The sequence below is a fragment of the Triticum aestivum genome, chromosome 3B (assembly GCF_018294505.1).
Source record: "Triticum aestivum cultivar Chinese Spring chromosome 3B, IWGSC CS RefSeq v2.1, whole genome shotgun sequence".
In the NCBI taxonomy this organism is placed as follows: domain Eukaryota; kingdom Viridiplantae; phylum Streptophyta; class Magnoliopsida; order Poales; family Poaceae; genus Triticum; species Triticum aestivum.
In genome coordinates this window covers 846,962,120-846,972,666 of record NC_057801.1, presented here as the reverse complement: position 1 = coordinate 846,972,666, position 10,547 = coordinate 846,962,120, and positions in this window count along the sequence as shown.

Here is a 10,547-nt window from a genome sequence, read left to right as displayed (position 1 = left end):
AAATGCGAAAGTAGGCCCGTAAGGGCCTTGTGAATAAAAAGGTATGAAAAGAGAACAAAAGACAGCCGAAGTGTAAAAGTTTGGACGGGGGAAGGGGACGAACTCTTAGTCCGGCGCTAGGCATAGAATCGTCGGAGGCGGGCTGCGTTCCATGGGTTTGGCTCGAGTCGGTTATCCGACGCATTTCGTAGACGGTACGCTCCGCCGGTCAGGACTTGATCGATAATGAAGGGACCTCCCATTTGGGCTTGAGCTTGTCCTTTTTCTTGTCCAGCAGGCGTAGAACTAGTTCACCAACGTTGTAAGTCTTGGCCCGTACTTCTCTGCTTTGATATCTTCGGGCCTGTTGCTGATAGAATGCGGAACGAGCCTTGGCGACGTCGCGTTCTTCCTCCAGTGTGTCCAAGCTGTCCTGCCGATCAAGCTTGGCCTCTCTTTCCTCGTACATGCGCACTCGAGGTGAGTCATGAATAATGTCGCAGGGCAAGACTGCCTCTGCACTGTATACATAAAAAATGGTGTGAATCCGGTAGTGCGGTTAGGGTTTGTCCGCAGCTCCCAGAGTACGGAGTCGAGCTCCTCGACCCAGTGCGTGTCAGATTTAGTAAGTGACCACACTAGTCTGTGTTTAATGCCGCTCACTATTAGACCATTTGCTCGTTCCACTTGACCGTTGGTTGAGGGTGATAGACTGAAGCGTAGTCGAGCTTGATGCCCATAATCTTGCACCATGACTTAACCTCGTCGGCTGTGAAGTTCGTGCCGTTATCGGTGATGATGCTGTGGGGGACTCCGTAACGGTGTACTACCCCCGGATATAAAGTCTATCACTGGTCCGGACTCTGCCGTTTTGACCGGTTTGGCCTCTATCCATTTTATGAATTTATCCACCATGACAATAGGTATCTTTGCTTGTGGGTTCCCCCTTTAAGGCGTCCAACCATATCAAGCCCCCAGACCGCGAACGGCCAGGTAATGGGTATAGTTTTGAGGGCGGTGGGCGGCATGTGGCTCTGATTAGCAAAGAGCTGACAACCAACGCATTTATGGACTAAGTCCTGGGCATCTGCCCGGGCCGTCGGCCAATAAAATCCTGTACGGAATGCCTTTCCTACAAGGGCCCGGGCTGCTGCGTGGTGTCCGCCTAGTCCGGCATGAATTTCAGCCAGGAGGTTTCGCCCTTGCTCTTCGGAGATACACCTTTGAAGGACTCCGGTTGTACTTTTCTTATAAAGTTCTCCCTCATGGACCTTGTAGGCTTTCGATCGCCGGACTATGCAGCGGGCCTCGTTTTGGTCTTCGGGAAGTTCCTGCCTAAGCAAGTAGGCTAGGAATGGTTCTGTCCACGGGGCGATTACTGCCATTATGACGTGGGCTGAAGGTGTTATGTCATCGGCTGGATCGCCGATTGGCACGGTTTTTTCCGGTTTGTCACTTCCGGGCTCCTCTTCCCATAGTACGGATGGCTTGAAGAGCTGTTCCAGGAAGATATTTGGACGGACAGCATCACGTTTGGCACCGATGCGTGCCAGTACGTCGGCCGCTTGGTTATTATCTCGGGCTATGTGATGGAATTCGAGTCCTTCAAACCGAGCTGACATTTTTAGGACAGCGTTGCGATATGCTGCCATTTTTGGATCCTTGGCGTCAAAGTCTCCGTTTATTTGGGATATTGCAAGGTTTGAATCCCCGCGCACCTCTAGGCGTTGAATGCCCATGGAGACTGCCATCAGGAGACCATGTAACAGGGCCTCGTATTCGGCTGCATTGTTGGAGTCCGTGTACATTATTTGAAGTACATACTGGACTATGTCTCCGGTTGGGGACGTCAATACGATGCCAGCCCCAAGTCCGGCCAACATTTTAGAGCCGTCAAAATGCATAGTCCAATTGGAGTATGTGCCGTACTCTTTAGGGAGTTCGGCTTCGGTCCATTCGGCGACAAAGTCCGCCAAAACTTGTGACTTTATAGCTCGCCGAGGTTTGTAAGTTATGTCAAATGGTAAGAGCTCAATGGCCCATTTTGCAATTCTGCCCGTTGCATCGCGGTTATTTATAATGTCATTGAGTGGTACTTTAGAGGCCACTGTTATCGAACACTCTTGAAAGTAGTGCCGGAGCTTCCGGGACGCCATGAACACCGCATATGCTATCTTCTGATAGTGCGGGTAACGGGACTTGCAAGGGGTTAACACAGTGGATACATAATACACTGGTTTTTGAAGAGGGAATTTGTGCCCTTCTGTCTCTCGTTCGACGACGAGGACCGCGCTTACAAGTTGATGCGTTGCTGCGATGTATAACAACATTGGTTCGCCCAGATTGGGCGCAGCCAGGACCGGATTTGTTGCCAATATGGCCTTTATTTCTTCGAGTCCGGCAGTGGCGGGATCCGTCCAATCGAAGTGTTCGGTGCGCCTGAGGAGGCGATAGAGGGGCAACGCCTATTCTCCTAGACGGGAGATAAAGCGGCTTAGAGCTGCCACGCATCCTGTTAATTTTTGTATTTGTTTGAGGTCTTTTGGAATGTCCAACTGTGACAGAGCTCGGATTTTAGCTGCGTTTGCTTCGATTCCTCTACCGGACACGATGAAGCCCAGTAGCTTTCCGGCTGGTACGCCGAAAACACATTTTTCCGGATTCAACTTGATGTCATATGCTCTGAGGTTGTCGAACGTGAGCCTTAAATCGTCTACTAGAGTTTCGACGTGTTTTGTTTTGACGACTACGTCGTCTACGTATGCCTCGACTGTTTTGCCGATCTGGCTAGCCAGACATGTTTGAATCATGCGCTGATATGTTGCGCCGGCGTTTTTAAGTCCGAAGGGCATCGTGTTGAAGCAGAATGGTCCGTAAGGGGTGATGAATGCCGTGGCGGCTTGGTCTGCTTCCGCCATCTTGATTTGATGGTAGCCAGAGTATGCATCGAGGAAACACAATGAATCGTGCCCTGTGGTAGCATCGATAATTTGGTCGATGCGGGGGAGAGGGAAGGGATCCTTTGGGCAAGCCTTATTGAGGTCTTTAAAATCGACACAAAGGCGCCAGGATTTGTCCTTCTTTGGTACCATTACCAGATTTGCTAGCCAATCCGGATTTTTGATATCTTTAATGAATCCGGCTTCCAATAGTTTGGCTAGCTCTTCTCCCATTGCCTGTCTTTTGGGTTCGGAAAATCGTCGAAGAGCCCGTTTGACTGGCTTGAATCCTTTTAGGATGTTTAGGCTGTGTTCTGCCAATCTGCGTGGGATTCCGGGCATATCCAAAGGATGCCAGGCGAAAATGTCCCAATTTTCCCGAAGGAATTCGCGCAGTGCGGCGTCTACTTCGGGGTTCAATTGTGCCCCAATGGAGGCCGTCTTTGTTGGGTCCGTTGGATGGACCTGTAATTTTGTTATTTCATCTGCTGGTTTGAAGGAGGTGGACTTGGATCTTTTATCGAGTATCACATCGTCCCTGTTCACCGTAGAGCGCAGCGCGGTGAGTTCTTCTGCCGCTAAGGCTTCGGATAGTGCCTCGAGGGCTAGTGCGACTGTCTTGTTTTTGGCGCGGAGTGCTATGTCTGGATCACTAACGAGAGTGATTATTCCGCTGGGCGCAGGCATTTTGAGCTTCATGTACCCGTAATGAGGTACTGCTTGAAAAATTGTGAATGTCTCTCGTCCTAATATAGCGTGATATCCACTGCTAAACGGGGCCACTTGGAATGTGACTTCTTCGGATCTGTAATTGTTCGGCGAGCCGAACACCACATCGAGTGTGATTTTCCTAGTGCAGCGCGCTTCCCGGCTAGGGATTATTCCTCTGAAGGTTGTGCTGCTTCGCTCGATACGGCTCCAATCGATTTCCATTTTTCCCAGAGTTTCCTCGTAAATGAGGTTTAGTCCGCTGCCGCCATCCATGAGGACTTTTGTCAGTCGAAAGCCGTCCACTATGGGACTAAGCACCAGTGCGGCTGGTGCTCTGGCTATTCGGACTTTAGGCTCGTCGCTGGCGTTGAAGGTAATAGCTGTGTCGCTCCATGGATTTGCTGTTGCTACTTGGTAGACTTCGACGATTTCTTGGATTATTTGCTTTCGCATATTGTTTGATGTGAAGGTCTCGAAGACTGTTGATACCGTACTGATGTTGTCGGGGTGGTTTTCCGGGGCTAGAAGCTCCTCGCCACTTTTGGCCACCTGCCGTAATACCCAACATGCTCGAAGGCTATGTGTTGGGACGGCTCCTCCTGTACTATGAAGCTTACAGGGTCCATTAAGCCATCCCTCCAGTACGGTTCCGTGCCCCTTATTGGGTTTTTGCTTTTTTTTGTATCTGGGGCCTGATTGTGAGGCACCCTTTTGTTGTGGACTGTGGTTGGGGCCGGATTATCCCAAAATTGGTTTTCGGTTTTCCGAAAACTCTCCATCGCACAGTACTTTCGTACTATGGATGCCAGATCGGTGAAACGTGTAATTTTGTGACGATCAATGGCGTTTAATATTCCCTTGTCCATGCAATTATTGCAGAAGATTGAGATTGCGTTTTCCTCTCGGCAGTCCTTTATCCTGTCCATAACCAGGAGGAATCTGGCCCAGTAGTGATGTACTGTTTCAGCGGGCTCTTGCCGTATTAGAGATAGATCGCATATGTCTGGGCGGGTGGGTGTACTAAACTCCGGATCCCTGCCCCTCTTGGGGCTCAAAGGCCGAGGAGTTTCCGAATTTGGAAGCTTGGGTTGCTGGACACGATCCAGCGAGTCCGGAGCGATGCATGGTTTTAAGTTCAATGCTTGATCGAAGTCCGTCCCTCCGCGGGAATCCGGGATGGAGGGTTCGGGAATCCGGACATGAATAGTTTTCAATACAGGCGGAGAGTTGCCGTATTGCTCCTCTACCACTGCGGCGTGGTGGGTGGGCTGGGGAGAGTTAATCTCTCTCAGATCGGTTTTAAGCCCAATCTGATTGTAGTCCGTAGCGACTCCCAGGGTGGCGATGCGATCCAAGAGCTCATTAACGGACGATAGCTCTATTGGATCCAACTGTTCGGCAGCTTTCGAGCTGACGCGAAGATTGCTTCTGACGACTTGAGAGGTCATTGTCCAAGCGGCGGCCGGACAGGCGGTCATAAGAAAACCACCTAGCCGGATAGTTTGGCCGGCGGCCAAGGCCCCTTCCGCGAAAACACCATCTTTGAAGACGGGTGGAGGCATCCTCCCTATCGGTGACGACAAAGAGGAACTCTCAATGAAAGCACCAATGTCGGTGTCAAAACCGGCGGATCTCGGGTAGGGGGTCCCGAACTGTGCGTCTAGGCGGATGGTAACAGGAGACGAGGAACACGATGTTTTACCCAGGTTCGGGCCCTCTCGATGGAGGTAAAACCCTACGTCCTGCTTGATTAATATTGATGATATGGGTAGTACAAGAGTGGATCTACCACGAGATCAAGGAGGCTAAACCCTAAAGCTAGCCTATGGTATGATTGTTGTAATGTATGTTGTCCTACGGACTAAAGCCCTCTGGTTTATATAGACACCGGAGGAGGCTAGGGTTACACAGAGTCGGTTACAATGGTAGGAGATCTACATCCGTATTGCCAAGCTTGCCTTCCACGCCAAGGAAAGTCCCATCCGGACATGGGACGGAGTCTTCGATCTTGTATCTTCGTAGTCTTGGAGTCCGGCGGACGATGATAGTCCGGCTGTCCGGACACCCCCTAGTCCAGGACTCTTTCAGGGAGCGTAGGCGGCGGGACAACATCAATCCCCCGCGTTGCGCTCTTTCACCATGACCTCCTTCTTGCACTCCGTGCACTTCTTCACCTCAACCAGCTCGACGCGCAGCTCATCAAACTCCTGGTGCAGTTGCTCCTGCTCCTTATCTTCGCCCTCGTCTCTCACACAGTCGCACTAGCCCCCGCACCCTCCCCCGGTAGGAAGCGTTCCACGACGGAGTCGACGGAGGTGTGGCCGAAGGAGAAGTCGTTGCCGCGGGCGAGAAGGCGAGGGCGGCCACCTGGGCGCCGGTGAGGACCGCTAGATCGGTGGCCTTGCTGTAGAAGCCCACGCGGCACTTGGAGAAGCAGACGTGCCGGGCATCCTCGTACTCGATCTTCCGGTTGGCCGGCGCCATTGCTCGTTTGCTTGGTGGATATGCTCAGAGAAGGGACTCCGAACAACTTTCGGTTTGCTGCATACTAATATCTCTACATCCCTAGCGTCACCGAACCTTAAGTGTGTAGACCCTACGGATTCGGGAGATATGCAGACATGACCGAGACGCCTCTCCGGTCAATAACCAACTGCGGGATCTGGATACCCATGTTGGCTCCCACATACTCCTCGATGATCTCATCGGATGAACCACGATGTCAAGGATTCAATTAACCCCGTATTCAATTCCCTTTGTCAATCGGTACGTTACTTGCCCGAGACTCGATCGTCGGTATCCCAATACCTCGTTTAGTCTCGTTACCGGCAAGTCACTTTACTCGTACCGTAATGCATGATCCCGTGACCAGACACTTGGTCACATTGAGCTCATTATGATGATGCATTACCGAGTGGGCCCAGAGATACCTCTCCGTCATACGGAGTGACAAATCCCAGTCTCGATTCGTGCCAACCCAACAGACACTTTCAGACATACCCGTAGTGCACATTTATAGCCACCCAGTTACGTTGTGACGTTTGGTACACCCAAAGCACTGCTACGGTATCCGGGAGTTGCACAATCTCATGGTCTAAGGAAATGATACTTGACATTTGGAAAAGCTCTAGCTAAACGAACTACACGATCTTTGAGCTATGCTTAGGATTGGGTCCATCACATCATTCTCCTAATGATGTGATCCCATCAATGACATCCAATGCCCATAGTCAGGAAACCATGACTATCTATTGATCAACGAGCTAGTCAACTAGAGGCTCACTAGGGACTTGTTGTGGTCTACGTATTCACACGTGTATTACGATTTCCGAATAACACAGTTATAGCATGAATAATAGACAATTATCATGAACACAGAAATATAATAATAACCATTTATTGTTGCCTCTAGGGCATATTTCCAACAGTCTCCCACTTGCACTAGAGTCAATAATCTAGTTACATTGTTATGAATCGAACACCCATTGCGTTCTGGTGTTGATCATGTTTTGCCCTAGGGAGAGGTTTAGTCAATGGATCTGCTACATTCAGGTCCGTATGCACTTTAGAAATATCTATGTCTCCATATTGAACATTTTCACGGATGGAGTTGAAGCGAAGCTTGATGTGCCTGGTCTTCTTGTGAAACCTGGGCTCCTTGGCAAGTGCAATAGCTCCAGTGTTGTCACAGAAGAGTGTAATCGGTCCCGACGCATTGGGTAAGACTCCTAGGTCGGTGATGAACTCCTTCGCCCAGATGCTTCATGTGCTGCCTCCGAGGCTGCCATGTACTCCGCTTCACATGTAGATTCCGCCACGACGCTCTGCTTGCAACTGCACCAGCTTATTGCCCCACCATTCAAAATATACACGTATCCGGTGTGTGACTTCGAGTCATCCAGATCTGTGTCAAAGCTAGTGTCGACGTTACCCTATACGACGAGCTCTTCGTCACCTCCACATACGAGAAACATGTCCTTAGTCCTTTTCAGGTACTTAAGGATATTCTTGACCGCTGTCCAGTGTTCCTTGCCGGGATTACTTTGGTACCTTCCTAACAAACTTACGGCAAGGTTTATATTAGGTCTGGTACAGGTCATGGCATACATGATAGACCCTATGGCTGAGGCATAGGGGATGACACTCATCTCTTCTTTATCTTCTGTCGTGGTCGGGCATTGAGCCGAGCTCAATTTCACACCTTGCAACACAGGCAAGAACCCCTTCTTGGACTGATCCATATTGAACTTCTTCAATATCTTATCAAGGTATGTGCTTTGTGAAAGACCTATGAGGCGTCTCGATCTATCTCTATAGATTTTGATGCCTAATATGCAAGCAGCTTCTCCAAGGTCCTTCATTGAAAAACACTTATTCAAGTAGGCCTTTATGCTGTCCAAAAGTTCTATATCATTTCCCATCAAAAGTATGTCATCCACATACAATATGATAAATGCTACAGAGCTCCCACTCACTTTCTTGTAAACGCAGGCTTCTCCATAGTTTGCATAAACCCAAACGCTTTAATCATCTCATTAAAGCGAATGTTCCAAGTCCGAGATGCTTGCACCAGCCCATAGATGGAGCGCTGGAGCTTGCATACCTTGTTAGCATTCTTAGGTTCGACAAAACCTTCCGGCTGCATCATATACAGTTCTTCCTTAAGGTGACCGTTAAGGAATGCCGTTTTGACATCCATTTGCCATATCTCATAATCATAGTATGCGGCAATTGCTAACATGATTCGGACGGAGTTCAGCTTTGCTACGGGAGAGAATGTCTCATCGTAGTCAATCCCTTGAACTTGTCGATGACCCTTAGCGACAAGTCGAGCTTTATATATGGTAACATTACCATCCGCATCCGTCTTCTTCTTAAAGATCCATTTGTTTTCTATTGCTCGCCGATCGTCGGGCAAGTCTGTCAAAGTCCACACTTTGTTTTTATACATGGATCCTATCTCGGATTGCATGGCTTCAAGCTATTTGTTGGAATCTGGGCCCGCCATCACTTCTTCATAGTTCGAAGGTTCACCGTTGTCTAACAACATGATTTCCAAGACAGGGTTGCCGTACCACTCTGGTGCGGAACGTGTCCTTGTGGACCTTCGAAGTTCAGTAGGAGCTTGATCCGAAGTATCTTGATCATCATCATTAACTTCCTCTCTTGTCGGTGCTGGCACCACAGGAACATTTTCCTGAGCTGCGCTACTCACCGTTTCAAGAGGTAGTACTTCATCAAGCTCTACTTTCCTACCACTTAATTCTTTCGAGAGAAACTCTTTCTCCAGAAAGGACCCGTTCTTGGCAACAAAGATCTTGCCTTCTGATCTTAAGTAGAAAGTATACCCTATGGTTTCCTTAGGGTATCCTATGAATACGCATTTTTCCATCTTGGGTTCGAGCTTCTCAGGTTGAAGTTTCTTGACATAAGCATCGCATCCCCAAACTTTTAGAAACGACAGCTTAGGTTTCTTCCCAAACCATAATTCATACAGTGTCGTCTCAACGGATTTAGACGGTGCCCTATTTAAAGTGAATGTAGCTGTCTCTAGAGCGTATCCCCAAAATGATAGCGGTAAATCAGTAAGTGACATCATAGATCGCACCATATCCAATAGAGTGCAATTACGATGTTCGGACACACCATTTCACTGAGGTGTTCCAGGTGGCATGAGTTGTGAAACGATTCCACATTTTCTTAAGTGCGTACCAAATTCATGACTTAAATATTCTCCCCCACGATCTGATCGTAGGAACTTTATCTTTCGGTCACGTTGATTCTCTACCTCATTCTGAAATTCCTTGAACTTTTCAAAGGTCTCAGACTTGTGCTTCATCAAGTAGACATACCCATATCTACTCAAGTCATCAGTGAGAGTGAGAACATAACGATATCCTCCGCGAGCCTCAACGCTCATTGGACCGCACACATCAGTATGTATGATTTCCAATAAGTTGGTCGCTCGCTCCATTGTTCCGGAGAACGGAGTCTTGGTCATCTTGCCCATGAGGCATGGCTCGCATGTGTCAAACGATTCATAATCTAGAGACTCTAAAAGTCCATCAGCATGGAGCTTCTTCATGCGCTTGACACCAATGTGACCAAGGCGGCAGTGCCACAGGTATGTGGGACTATCGTTATCAACTTTACATCTTTTGGTATTCACACTATGAATATGTGTAACATTACGCTCGAGATTCATTAAGAATAAACCATTCACCAGCGGGGCATGACCATGAAACATATCACTCATATAAATAGAACAACCATTATTCTCGGATTTAAATGAGTAGCCATCTCGAATTAAACGAGATCCAGATACAATGTTCATGCTCAAAGCTGGTACTAAATAAAAATTATTGAGGTTCAAAACTAATCCCGTAGGTAAATGTAGAGGTAGCGTGCCGACGGTGATCACATCGACCTTGGAACCATTCCCAACGCGCATCGTCACCTCGTCCTTCGCCAGTCTCCGCTTATTCCGCAGCTCCTGCTTTGAGTTACAAATATGAGCAACCGCACCGGTATCAAATACCCAGGAGCTACTACGAGCACTGGTAAGGTACACATCAATTACATGTATATCACATATACCTTTGGTTTTGCCGGCCTTCTTGTCCGCTAAGTACTTGGGGCAGTTCCGCTTCCAGTGACCACTTCCCTTGCAATAAAAGCGCTCAGTCTTAGGCTTGGGTCCATTGCTTGACTTCTTCCTGGCAACTGGCTTACCAGGCGCTGCAACTTCCTTGCCGTCCTTCTTGAAGTTCTTCTTACCCTTGCCCTTCTTGAACTTAGTGGTTTTATTCACCATCAACACTTGATCTTCCTTTTTGATTTCTACCTCAGCTGATTTCAGCATTGAATATACCTCAGGAATGGTATTTTCCATCCCCTGCATATTAAAGTTCATCACAA